We start from the raw sequence: 12,602 nt of genomic DNA, 5'->3' as shown, positions 1-12,602 counted from the left end.
CCTGAGATTTGTTTCCATGTATGAAAATAAAGACAGATAACCACAGCTATGTACATGCTCTTTTCACTCCATAAAACCCTGGAAGAGTCAAATATGCGAGGTTAGTGCAACCAAATGGCTGTTTCTGTCAAACTGTATGGAAGCAATATTGTTTCAGGTTGTACCAAAATTGGCTAAGCAAACACGGCCAGCAGTTTTTGGATATTCATGTTATTGCATACAAAATGGGCCGTGTTTCGCTAGTTCTCCTCCTGTACTCTCCACATAATCTTTAAATATGTACAGCATATGAAACACCTTTCTAAGGACTTTTCCAGCCTGAAGATCTGCTGTTGTCACACAAAAGCCCACTGCAGACTGGTTCAGATGGTGCACAGGCTGCCATCGGGACCTTGCCTCCCAGGGCAACCACAGCACTTCTGAACTCTGGAAAGTGCAGTTGCCTTTCAGGTTTCCAGCAACACAGTGAACAGAGTGCAGATCCTCCTGCAGCTCTTGTAAAAAGAGAGAAAAAAATGAAACCTTCAATTTACCCCCCAACCATATAAGAAAGGCTGTGGCATAATTTTAAATGCTGTTATCTCGCATGAAATAAATGGTTGCACAGAAACATTTCCAGCTTTCCCTCCACTGATCTCTAAACAAATATAAACAAAAACCAGTAGCAGGTTGAAGCCACTGTAATTTATTCTTTTCCTTCCACTGAAAGATTTTAAAGTCCTCCATTTACTTGTAAATTTTGTTTTAAACCTCTTGAGATCTAGCATCTTATTTACAATAGCGTCTACAGGGAGACCAAGGCTAATGGCAGCTACAAAAACAAAAAGGGTAAAATGAAATGGAAGATGACATCTTCAGTTATTCTATTGGTGTCTGCAAACAGGTTTAATGAGGTACACTCATTTTCTCTTTAAAACCTCATGAAAGGTTTTCCATCACGTAGTGCCTACTTCTGTATCCTTCTTGTTTCCCCACCATTCTCCTATACTTCCCTTGGTGCATTTTGCCTCTTGGTCTCTACCTCTGCCCCATCCCAGGTGGGTGTCTCTGCCTTGCTGGCAATCCAAGTGGATGCACTGTGTTGCTGAACAATACCCAGTTGATAGATGTAGCCCCTAAATTGGCTGCATGAATTGCACCGCAGGCAAGCACAGATTGATTCTTGTCTAATGATTCAATGGGAAAAGGGGAGCAAAGATTATGATCTTTTAATTAATGTTGCTTTTAGGAAATTGTCAACAAAGGTAGTTTGCACTAGTGTTTACAAAATAGTCTTAAAAAAAACAACAACTGCATTAATGACAGAATTGCAGACTTTTAACTTGAGAGGAAGAGTTGTCTAGTGGAGTCCTGTTCAAACTTCTGTAGAGTGGTTTGCAAGTAGAAAGAAAGGGATTTATACACAAATAACAAATGCTACTGAGTTTCACTACTTGGCTGTTGGCTCAGGAACCAGAGTCTTTTTGGTCACCTGCAATTTCACAGAAAGTTTCTGCCAAATGGATCACCTTCAAGAAAATGAGAACCAAAGACCCCTTGCATCTTTGAAATATTTTGTCATGCTGCCCTTAGCTTTGTTAATATTCATTTTTTCAGCGTATTATGAAATAGGTACAAATTGCTGCAGTTCCTTATGCTCCAATTTGAGGCATCGTTACAGTGAATCGATGAATCTGGTTATGATGGGTTTGGTCCAGTCAGCTTACACAGAGCCATTATGCTGAATTAAAAGTTGAAAGAGCTCCTGTTACATTGAATAAAATATAAATTATGGGAACAATCCTCACTTTAATGAGGGTGCTAATATGTAAAGTCTCTGTTTTGGAAGTGATATTTACACCTTTCTTCTTTCTCTTCCTTTCCATCCATATCCCAACACGACCTACATTTCACCAGGACTTTTTGTTTGTGCTTTCTTTAATGCTAAACGTGGTGCTCACAGACATAGCTCATCAACAACATTACAAAAGTGTGAAAATCTTTGCAGGATTTGATATTTTTGCCACTTGCTGGGCAAAAATTGTGTTCAGCTCAATTAAATAAAAGCTGAAGTGGTCTGCAGTCTTGCAGTTCAGACCTTTCCCCTGCATACACAGTACCTTGAACACCTGTGGGATGGCAGAAAAAGTCTACAATAGCAAATAGCCACAACATGGGATTTCAAAATAAAATAAAATACGAAGACAGATGTGAAAACAGACCACAAAGTCTGTGTACTATTACACTGGGTGTGATCTTCCTCTAACTTAGAACTGATGTAGATCAATTTACAGCTGATGTAGGACAGATAAAGACATGATGTGGTATAAATTCAATCCTTATTGGAATTGATGGAGTTAGACAGGTACAAAACTTGAGGCAAAGGAGTGGAGAATTAAGCTGATTATCTTAGAGTTATGAAAACACCATTTATTTGCAGAATTGACATACTTTGTGGTTTCTGTTGCTTGACTCTCCAAACATTCCCTTACACTGAAAATGTACTTGAAAACTTTAAAGATTTATTGTGCAGCCCTCAGTTTGGGTAGGTAATTAATTGTGACGACTGTTTATTTTGGAGCTGCTCTTGTATATTTTTGGAGGAAGAAGGAAGTTTGCTGCCAGGCAAGAGGGAATCTTTGTTTTGCTTCTTTATAATTTGTGGCTGCATCACCAGCTGATGCATGAAGTTACAGGAATAGTTGCTATTTCTTTTTCTTTGTGCAAATGCACTGAGCATTTTCTAGCCCTCATTTTTTTTTTTTTTTTTTCTTTTTTCCCTCCCAAGACTTTGGCATCTGTTGCTGTCAGATAATTTGTTGCACGGCCCACTTGACCCTTAGTTCATAGGTCATCAGAATCTATATGAAGGAGGTTATTCTCCACTATTGTTGGGCAAGGGATTTACATCCTAACTCCTATTAATGCTTGTAAATCTCTCATGCATCAATGATGAAAGGGGGCCTAAATTACAATCATATTTGCTTATGAATACTACCAGCGTACTGACACAGGCCAAGCAGGCGTGGAAGTGGAATACTTGAAGAATATGAAGTTTGATGAGGTTTCATGAGAAGTCTAACAGGAATATGATCCTGCAACCTTACAGGCTTGCAATTATTGAGATCCCTAACAATATATTATTAATTATTCTGGGAAAAACTAAACAGTTAGGAGAGGTATTGCTGCCCTGTAGCAACTAATTCATATACTGCAGAAACAGTTGCCTGACCAGTAAGTGTTAATGGAGGGAATTGCACTGAGTATTGGGCTTGCTGAAGTCATGCAGACAGCTCCTCAGGGTAACTCACAGCTCAGGCAGTTAAGCGGTTCACAATGCAGCCTAGAAAAAAGAGCAAGGTGAACTTATATCTGTTTACAAGTATTACAAACAGGCATGTTGCAGTCCACTTTCTAAGGTTTATTTTGTACAATAATCTTTTCCAGTCTTGGTTTCAAGCATGTGGAGTAAAATGTGTATTTGTTTAGAAAATCAGGCCCAAACCTCCTTTCTGCTGGAGTTTTAGGTAATTCCTATCCTTCTGAGGAAAGAGCAGTCTCAACAAATTTTTCCCCCAGAGTGGAAGAACCAGTGAGTGACATGTGCCATAGTATCATAGAGGTGTTATTACCAAAATGATTCTGGGTGTGCAAACATCCATGATCATCCATGACACCTTCCTGTGGCTTCTTGCTTGCTTCTTACTTGGCTTGTGGTATTTGTCCAAAAAACTCCAAAAAACTCCAATGTCTAGTTTCAATGGAGAGATTACTTGCTGTAATGATCTTAGTGCTATTTTCTGTGCCAGACTTACTATGACCACTGTGCCAGCTGCCAGATCCCAAACCAGCTTCCTGAAATGTGGTGTAGTAGAGTCATTGTATGAAAATAACTGAAGCAAACCAGATTTTCCTTGAGTATAAGAGGGTACTGATACAACCATGCTTAAGACTATTGCTGTGTAAGTCTGGGCATATCCTATTCAAATATCTGCTAGTAAATACAATTTTGCCCTTTTAAATAAGTAAATTGACACATTTTATTCTGATTTACATGAAACCTGATGTATCTGTATATTGAATGCATTAACTGCTGTTATCAGAGTTATTTCTTCAAGGGGGAACTAATTCTGTGATGAATCCTTTGTATATTGCTTCTGTTCAGTCACATCCCAACTCATCTTGACTCCTTAGAGTCTGTATTGAGGATGAAGTTCAAAATTTGGATGACCAAAGTCACTCTAAATGGAGAAGAGTTCTTGGTAGCTATAGAAAAAAAAAATGAACTCAATATGTAACAAGCCAAAATTCAACCTTAGGTCTAAATCTTTACTAATTCTGCAGATAATTGTAAACATTTGTCCTCCATTTTTTAAAGTGTAAGTCAAAGACAGTATGTTCTGTTAACCTGCAATTAAAAACAGAGTATACATATATATTCAAGTCTTTCCATGATAAAAATTAAGATATCAAATGACTACACAAATCAGAAGAGAACACACAATTTTATCTCTAGCTTTATCTTGTCAGAATTATTTACTGCTTTTTTTTTCATCCTGGAAGAGCACACCTGCGCATACTCTACATTACCCTAGATGGAATATAAAGGACATTCTTTTCAGGTTACTAAATTAAGGCGATAAGGGCCTGAACAAGCTATCCTGACTCATGCAAGAAGTTCCTTTGACTCACATGAGTTAGGGTTGCTGGCTCAGTCTGTTATATATCACAGTATCCATCACTACTGAAGATGCAAGTTCAAAAATGGAACAAATCTGAGTAGTGCTTCTTCTTAGAAGTAGTAGTCTATTATTTTAAAACATCTTTCACATTTTTTTTTGTGCTTGTGACTGAAAAAATGAAGTATTACCTAAGAATATTTGTTATTTTAAATTATTATTTATTTATAATAATTTTATTTTTTAGACATTAATGGATATTTGCTAAGAAATATTTTGATAGCTTTTTTCCTTAACTTAAGATCTATCTATTTCAATTTAGGTGGTCATTTTCTGGATGTTTCTGGAAAAATAAAAAAAGATACTCCTATCAACATGAGTAACAAAGGCTAGACCTGTTCTTGATGCCTTGTCTTACTCTTTATTTATTATGAATTATATGGTGCCTATATAAGAATATATATACATACATATATATCTTATATTGTGTGATAAATTGTTTGGTCAGTATAGTCACAGAGAAACAAATAAGGTATTTCAGCACTTGTAAAATAAGTGCCATGCAAGACGTATACATGGGCTTAAGGCTATGTCCATTTTATGATAACTATGTTCCATCCTTTAATCTGCAGGTTAAATATCAGACCAAATCTATCTTTTGCAGGAAATAATAGAAAAACAAAAAAATGTAACTTAAGCACAATTCAATTAGATGCAAGGGAATTGAGCACCTCAATTCTTAATGAAATTAATGATCTTTCATAATCACAAATGGCCAGACCTTAATTTTACTTGCTATTTAAAAGATGACACCTAGAGTAAAGTCATGTCCCATAAACCATTAAGTGTCTCTGGAATTCAGAAAAGACTGTCCCTTCCTGGATTAGTAAGAGAATGTCTTGACACACCTTTAATGCTTCCAATACCTAGACAGCTCAATTATGACTGAAAGATTTTGATTAAAAGGTAAGTGTAGCATCCCAAAGCCAAATGAAATGAAGCAAAGGACACTCATTAGCTTTGGTGGAAGATGGCATCAGCCTAGAAGTCTTATAAACAACCATTGTCAAATGTGGTTGCTTCAAATTTTTACAAATCTAGTTCCAAGATAACAGAGGAGTGATTTGTAGATTCTGTTAAATGTAGACAAATATTAAGAAATTTCTTCCTTTCTAGGCAAAACCTGTTTCCCTGCAACCCCACTACTTTTTGTGTTAACCACCTGATGAATAGCTTATTTGCCTCCTTTTTGAATCTATCTTTTATGAATTTGATTTCTGCTATCTAACTTACTTAGAGTCTTATCAGAAAGAGTTTGAAATACTGTATTGCAGTAGTTTGTTCTAGATGTCTTCAAAACAACTGCCATCTGAGCCAACCGAGTTAGCATTGTCTTGCAAAGACTCTCCCACAGATAAAGTAAAACAGCCTACCACTACCAGGTTATAATCTGTGAAAGCTATTAAGATATGAAAATCACCCCAAATTTTTAGTCACTGAAGTTAGGAGGACAGGGATTCTTGTGCAACATAGGATTGCACAAAAGGAAGTGGCCAAATGCCCTGGGATTCTGGTTTGACCCGAATAGCTGCAGACTGACTTGTGGCATTGACTTCCAAGCTTGTATGAAAGGCATAAAATGAAAAAGTGAATGAAGCAATATTAGAAATGGCAATGGATCAGAGTCTGAACAATAGCAATATTCAGGGACAACCTTTATCCTATTTTGTGAACCCTGTAAGATTACTGAACTGAGGAATAATGACTATTTCTTCATATCCCCTCATTATACCTTTCTTACAAATAGTTCTTGACAGTAGCGTCATTTCTCAAAACTTCTAAAATAGGAAAAAATATACATATTGAGAGACTTTTGCTCTTTCCATGTGACCCTCACATTATAACCAGATGGTAAATTACTGGATTTTTCCTCTTAAAGGGCTGGGAAGATGTAGCCCATACTGACTTAATCTGAGGTTGATGAAGTGGTTTGTATTTGAGACAACAAGATTAGATTATTGCAGTATATTAGTTTAAAGTCTTTCTGACAGTGCCTTGTGTTACCTGGTATTAGGCTATGAATCATCTCTGCATGCATACCATGGGCCAGATTCTCCCCTGGCATAAAATGATACAAGTCCATTGATGTCCCGCAAGCTGCCCTTGCCAACACCAGCTGAGGATCTGGCCCTTATCACACAATACACTATTGAAATGTCAGTCTTTAGAGCAATTCACTAGCTTGATCTACCTCACCAGTCCTGGTTAGTCATGCCCTGGGGGTAGCTGTGATAATCTCCATTCAATCTGTACTTCTGGAATGGAATTGTTTGGAAATAATGCTTTCAGCTGCACACCTTGCATTTGGGAAGTTTGCCAAGATGCTTCTTGCTCTGTTTTGAAATAAAGGCTCACATCTCTGCTGAGATTTTGGCTCTGTTCCCCATTGCAGAATTTTCAGTAAGTTATTAGGTGCATCATTACCCCATTTCATTTCCTGGCTGTTCTGACTACCATCCTAGTGCTTGGATGCTGAAACCGCCAAGATCCTTTTCTCAGCCCTTTCCTCGAGTACCTGATCCAAATCCTGCAGAACTTACTCAGAGTTTCCCAGCAAACTTACTCAGATTCCTAGGAGAAAACAATGGTAGATAGCTAAAGTTTTTGATCATTGAGTCTTTCATGCTGTTGGTTGAGATGCTGAAATGGAGCAGTTGGAAGCAACAGGGGGCCTGGATTTTCATTCCTGCAATGTCTTTTGCAGGTTTTTTCTGTCTTCATACCCAGAAGAAAATAATCTTCTGGGGAGGACTTAGAGACGGACTTTTTATTTTGTTTTGTAGCATACTGCTTGCTGCAGTTAATGAACAACTGACTGCACTGGCATCTTCTTACACATTCCTCAGGTTTGTGTTTCTCAAGTGGAGGGAAGACTTTGAAGATGTGAAGTAGCAATTTGTGGGTCTCTAAGTTTACCTCATGTCTCTATGGTTCTTATACAACATCCCAGAGCAGCATAATATGAGGATTCATATTTCTGCATTCTCTGTGCTCAGTGTCATAGAGTGTTGCCTTAGGATCACAAATGAGAGAAAATACAAGCACACAGTCAGTTTTCCCTGAATAATGCAAACTGTTCCTCCCTTGGATTCAAGCAGCTGGCAAAAAGCTGAAAAATTTCTAGAGAGAAGGAAAAACCAGGAGTTTTGGAGCACTTTTATTTTATTTTATTTTTTCTCCCCATGCAAATTTGCATATTTTTGAAGGCTGATTAGAGTCTAATTTTCCTGAACATGAAAAAGCAAGCAATATGAGCTATTCCCTTAGTCCACATCTCCAGCTCTGGCAAACAGTTTCAATCCTTCTTTCTGGACTTTGTGCTTCGCTTCCGTTCCTTCTCTGTATGTCATCTGCATCCCTCTCCAACCTACTGAACCTTTGTATCTACACTATTCAAATTCCTGAATGACCAGACATTTGCCTTTGCTTTTCAGGTGATGACATGTTTCTTGGGTTTGATTTGGAGACTGCTATAGTTTCATAAGTGAATTTAACTGCTTCTTTACGGCCATCTGAAATGAAGGACAGCTGTTACACCTCAGGCTTCAATTTAACATTTTGTCTAGCCAACAACAACTTCTTCATTACCTCATTGTGCCAGCACTGGTCCTAAACACTCAATCTTTTGGCTTGTTCTCCGGACACTAATATGCTTCTGAATCTGCTTTTTTCCTCTCCTCCAGCTGCTCTGGTATTTCCTTCATCTCATTCAGACACTAAAGTGCTCATGAACAATGTCAGTGAAATCCCCTCCATGCTTGCCTTTCCTTCAGGTTGTAAAATGTGAGTGTGTTTGGGATGGAGATTGCTGTTGTTTCAGCTGTTTGGTTCCATAAAAGAGCTTTGCTGCTACTTATATTGACTATTTTAAGTATAGGACAATTATTACTCCCATCCCAGAAATTTGATATTGTATTGGTATCTTTGCTCATATGACCTAGCAGCTTGGATGCCCGCTAGGTCCTGAGAAAGAGGTTTTATGTGTGATACTCAGTGCCCTCTCCAAAGTTATCTTCCTTAACAGTAAGTCTTCAACAGAGGACTTCTAAAACAGAAGGAGGCAAAATGAGCACCCACCAGAAATACTGTGTTCAGTCCATTTGGTGTCATCACTGTGCATCTGAAACACAGCCTGTCTATGTGTGCTGCCCTGTTAGGAGCAGAAGTTCCTAACTTCCTCAGGAACTGAGGCTGATTGAGCTTTTTTTCTCTGACTACAGGAAGCTGTAAGAGGGCACACCAGAGACAGCAGGGGCAAAGGGCATAAGCAAAAGTAGGGAAGATGATGTTAAAATTCCAACTCTGTAAACTCTTTATGGGGTATAACACTGTTTATAAAAGTAAATGAATTAGGATTTCTTCGCTTACAATGGCTTGTGAATGTTACAGTGTAGTCTTCAGCATGTGGCAACAACTTCAATGTAAGCCCTTGCATAGATCTCACAGATCCTGCATGGCTTCTAGCAGAGACCTAGCATCCCAAAATGATCCTTTAAATCTCCTTCTGGTTCTGAAAGTTTTAGTAGTTACTGCCGAAATTCTGCCCTGTTATGGGAATCCTTGCATTGACCTCAGTGAGGTCTGGTCAAGATTACAACAAGGATTTAAATATATTTTTCAGTATGGTATTGGTAAGAGTTTTGCTTCAGCCCTGGGAAATGAGACACTGAACATTATCAGATTTAATATTCATCTAGTCATGTACTAGGTTACCCTACCAATTTTTGAGTTGCTCATGCAAGATGTGCCCTATCAAGCTACCGCTGAAATCTTTCAAATGATGGCCAGGCAGTGAAATATAGAGAAGAATAGAGAATATTTTTCCTTAAGATTAGGAATTTTTCTTTTTTTTTCCCCCCAAGATTTTGACTTGATGTTAATAGATAAAATAACAGATTATAATAAATATATATCTATATGCACATTATAATGTGTATCATGCACTTATAAAATAATTATCTTAAAGACACTTTATTTAAAAATAAAAACATAACACAAATGTAAATAAGCTTTTGTTATCTATGTGTATTCACCTTTGCATGGAATATTGTCAAAGCTTCAAACTATTTAAACAATAATATTTTGGAGTTCTAGAAAGCCTAGGGGACTTCATCAGGCTTTTTTTCAAGGTCTCTGTAGGCATTAATTAAAGCTGTGAGGAACTCTGTGCTCTTGGTATTACTTACACTTATTTAACACTAGCTAACTTACCATATCTAAGGTCAAGCAGCAAATCAGTAACAAAATCAGCAGAACTGTGATATCGGTACTCCTGAGACTTGCTTGAGCTCTTGGATATTATCTCCCACCAGACACTATCCGATATATAGAAAATAACTTTTGATCACTCAGAAAATGATCCAGCTGCAGCAGCTATTATTATCATTGCTATAAGCCTGCGTGAAACTTCAGCAAATGGTTTTAAGAACAGATAAACCCAGACCGAAGGAAAAATCTCCAAACTTGTGAAAGTGCTATTGACGGGCAATTTCATTAAATCTGGTTTCACTTTATTTGGGTTATATATTCCATTTCATAAAAATCTTATCATAAAGATCTAAATCTGTGAAGAATGACATTAAGCAATTCTTTATTACCTCTGCCGGTCCATTAAAATAAATTACATCTATCCCTTCCCCTATTATTTCAGGGAGTGCAAGGACTTTGATATATTTTGGCATAATTGCTTTGGTATCCAAGGTTTATTCTCTAATTGCTGTTGTGCAAATGAGACATTTAAGGAGCAATCAGATTATTATTATTTTTAAAATTTATTTTTCTATATGGCCTATCACCACAGTGTATAAGCAACCTACAGTCTGCATATTTTGTAATGTATGAAATTTTCAACATTTTTATTGGCACTTTTGTTGATAAAGGCAGATGTGAGATTGTAGCCAGTTTATCCATACAACATAAGGTGGTCCCTGGCTTCCTAGTTTATTAACAGTGGTGATTCATTACAATGACAACAGAGAAAAACAGATTACTTAGAAGTTATGATGAGGTAATTCTGCTTCTTGGAGCCTCTGTAATGAATCACCATTTTCCCTCCCTCCCTTGACCTAATTTCAAAATCTTTTACCTGTATAAAATATTGTGATGAGAATTGTGTCTAATTATCTTCTAAATTTTTCTTTTAATTGCTAGAAGGATGCCCATTCTTGAATGAGGGAGGTATTCATGATGTAACAGTGTTAGAGAGTCCTTGAAATCTAGATTAATTATTAGTTGTGTGGACTTCTGAGAGTTTTTGATGTATTCATTTGCATTCACAAAGATGGCTTTTTAATTAAAGAGAGTTTTTGAACTTACACAAATCAGCCTTTTGTGAATGTCTCTAGAAACGTGAAAAGTGTTAAAAGTGAGAAGAATCACAGTTTTCCTGAAACTACCTCTGTTACAAACATTGAATAAGCAATAACACTTGAAATATCATACCTCATGTCAACAGCTCTAGCTGGTCTCTGATATAAAATAGAATTATTAAAGCTTATGTTTGTTTACTAGAAATGCCTGGCTTTCAAATTCTGTATAAATGCTTCTGTATAAAAGAGCAATATGAGAATGTCTGATTTTAATTTGAGCTTTCGTTACAGCATATGTTTCTATCTTTACCTGTATGCTTGTTTTTTCCTGTTTCTAAATTAAAGCCTCTTTCCCAAGGACTCCAGTTTTAAATGTTTCCTCATTGTAACTCTTACAATCCATTGTTGCCACCTGAGACTTCTGTTTTTCCTTTTTCTTTCTTGGAGATCAAGAGAACAAAATGAATGCTCTCTGTCTCCAGGTCTGTTTCGCAGATTTATAAATGGTACCATATTTTCCATATTACAGCCATCCAATTTCTTAATGCAGCCTAACATCTAATTTACAATTTAGACTGCTGCTGCACACTGAATTTGAACAGATGTCTTTACTGAGCTGTCCACAGTGATGCCTAAATCATTTACCTCAGAAGTTCACAACAAATTCAGGTCTCAGCAGAGTATACAAGTAGTTTAATTTCTGAAGTAGATTATTTTGTAAATAAGTGGAATTTCATCTGCCAGAATATTGTCTGATTTCCTCATTTTGCAAGATCTATCTGGAGATTCATGTATGTCTCCCTGTCATTGATGGCTGCCTAATTTTGGTTTTCAGCATGTTTAACAGCAGCCTGTCTCCATGTCCATGGTCCAGTTCCAGCAGAGAGCCATGGTGAGTTGGGGTCATTTAAGCCACCCCCACATTCCTGTTTCCTTCACTGTTCCCAGCTGCACATAGAACCCTAATCTTGATTTACAGGTGTCAGATCTTGTGAGGACCTTTGTTGAGAATCTCTTTAAAGTCTATATAAAAGATATACATCAGCCTTCCTGCATCTCTTCATATTTATTTATTTTTATTTTTTCAAAGAGCTTAGCCAGAGTACAGCAAATCAATTTATTTTAAAAACAATGATACTTTTACATTCATATAGCAGGATTAAGTCAAAATTATTTCAATTACTTTCCTCCTATGCTTTTTTGAAGATAAACTAGTTCAGGATGCCCACCCTTATTTTGGTTTTGTTTGTTTGAAGCAGCCATAATAACTAGGTATCTTGCCAAGAAGTATAGTCATTTAGAGCACCTCTACTTCATATTTTATTTTCAGAAGACATTGACATATTTTCTTGGAGAGTCAATGTTTGATCTTAACTTTCCTAAGTCAACTGAAGACATGACTGGATCAAGGGCATTCCCTGTTTGTATTGTTGTTCATGTCCTCTGTTTCCCATTTGCATGATGTGATATCTGAGCTTCATGACTTGACAGATACATGGTATTCGTCTTTCAGTCTGATGGCAAATGACTTCATACACTACTCTAGTTATCATGCCTTTTCTATATTTATTCATAT

This window comes from Aythya marila, assembly GCF_965140915.1.
Source record: "Aythya marila genome assembly, chromosome: 6".
In the NCBI taxonomy this organism is placed as follows: Eukaryota; Metazoa; Chordata; class Aves; order Anseriformes; family Anatidae; genus Aythya; species Aythya marila.
Note: the sequence above shows the minus strand (reverse complement) of the source record.